The sequence below is a fragment of the Enhydra lutris genome, unplaced genomic scaffold (assembly GCF_002288905.1).
Source record: "Enhydra lutris kenyoni isolate GAN:26980312 unplaced genomic scaffold, ASM228890v2 scaffoldscaffold19, whole genome shotgun sequence".
NCBI classification, from domain to species: domain Eukaryota; kingdom Metazoa; phylum Chordata; class Mammalia; order Carnivora; family Mustelidae; genus Enhydra; species Enhydra lutris.
Window position 1 is genome coordinate 3247244 of NW_019154103.1, and position 1947 is coordinate 3249190.

The window sequence follows — 1947 nt, forward strand, 5'->3', positions numbered from 1 at the left end:
TGCTGTATTTTTAATTCCACTCCGGTTTTTTTTAGGAGAGAGAGCTTAAAAGGTTTAATCTCCTACATAAAACTAATTCACAGGAGGCTGGGGATTTAGAGTGGCGACTCCCAACTCTCTTTGAAAGATAGTGCCCGGCAGATAGCAGTGGGGACTGGTTACCAGAGAGCAGATGTGTTTCTTGTTTCTGGGTCTGGCTGAAAAACTGTGACCTCAGGGACATGCTGGGGATACTAGTCAGTATCAGGAGCTTCAGTCTTGATGGTGCTGGAATGAGTGGCTATGGAAACCCTCAGGAAAGTGACTCAGCCCACGAGTCATCCTAAGGGAGGGATTCATGACTCCCCTGTGCCTGGGAAAAAACAAAGGTTTAGGAGGTGAAGTCTCAGGACCTGCATGTGCAGCATGTACACGTGCCATACGTTCTGGGGTAAATTCTTCGTTCTGGAAGCCCTTTTACAAGCTGATGAAAAAACTACTAATGGTAAAAGAACTGTAACTTGTATGGGGAAAATGTTGTATCTCGGCAGTAAGCATTTATCTGCAAAGTAATGCCAGAGAGCCCTGGCTCCCATCTAAATAGCAGTGGATTTTTTTTTTATGATGGCTATAAGCAGCTTCCTCAGGAAGGAAGGCAAGAGTGCGGTGCCTTGGTGGCCCAGTCAGCTATGCGTCAGACTCTTGGTTTCAGCCCAGGTCATGATCTGGGGTTGTAAGTTGGAGCCCTGCATCAGGCTCTGTTCTCAGTCCAGAGTCACCATGAGATCTCTCTCCCTGTCCCGCTGCCCCTCCCCTACCCTCACTTGCTCTCTCCCTCTCTCAAATAAATAGATACAAGTTAAAAACAAAAAAACAGTGAGAGTAAGAGAAAGCTTGTGGACACACTTTAGGAAAGCAATTTGACAAAATGTCATCACCCTTAAGATGTCCATAACCTTGGACCCAGTTGCATGACTTTTGGAAATCAGTCCTCAAGAGATCATTTTATTTATTTATTTATTTTTAAAAGATTTTATTTATTTATTTGTCAGAGAGAGTGAGCACAGGCAGAGTGGCGGCAGAGGCAGAGGGAGAAGCAGGCTCCCCGCTGAGCAAGGAGCCCGATGTGGGACTCTATCCCAGGACGCTGGGACCATGACCTGAGCCAAAGGCAGCCGCTCAACCAACTGAGCCACCCAGGCGTCCCAAGAGATCATTTTAAGTAGCAAAAAAAACAAAACAAAACAAAAAACCATAATAGACTTCTCATTTTTAATAGCATCCTCATTTGCATATTAGTTAAAGTCTGGAAACCCTTTATGTGTTCAACCCTAGACAATTATACCCATTTAAAAGGCATGTATGATATGCATATAATGACACTGAAAAGTGCTTATAATATTTAATTTTTTAAAAAGCAAGATGCATTTATATATATATATCTGTGTGTGTGTGTGTGTGTGTGTGTGTGTGTGTGTGTGTATAAATGGTGTGAAACCAACAATATGGGAGAAATAAAATAGGTCTCTGTGGGATCTATTAACAAAGGCTAATGGGAAATATACCAACATATTTAAACTTGTGTTTGGATAGTAGGACTACTTTTCTCCTTTTATGTTTTTTCCTACCTCTTTCCTGAGTAGGTACTACTTCTCTAACAAAAAAGCAATCCTGGGGTACCTGGGTGGCTCAGTGGGTTAAAGCCTCTGCCTTTGGCTCAGGTCATGATCCCAGGGTCCTGGGATCGAGCCCCATATCGGGCTCTCTGCTCAGCCTGCTCCCCACTTCTCTCTCTACCTGCCTCTCTGCCTACTTGTGATCTCTCTCTGTCAAATAAATAAATAAAATCTTTTAAAAATAAAAAAAAATTTTTTAAAGCAATCTTTTTTTGTCTTGTCAATGTCAATATATAACTAGAGCTGGACTTTTTCCTCCAGAAAACTTTATACTAACACCAAAAGGACTGGT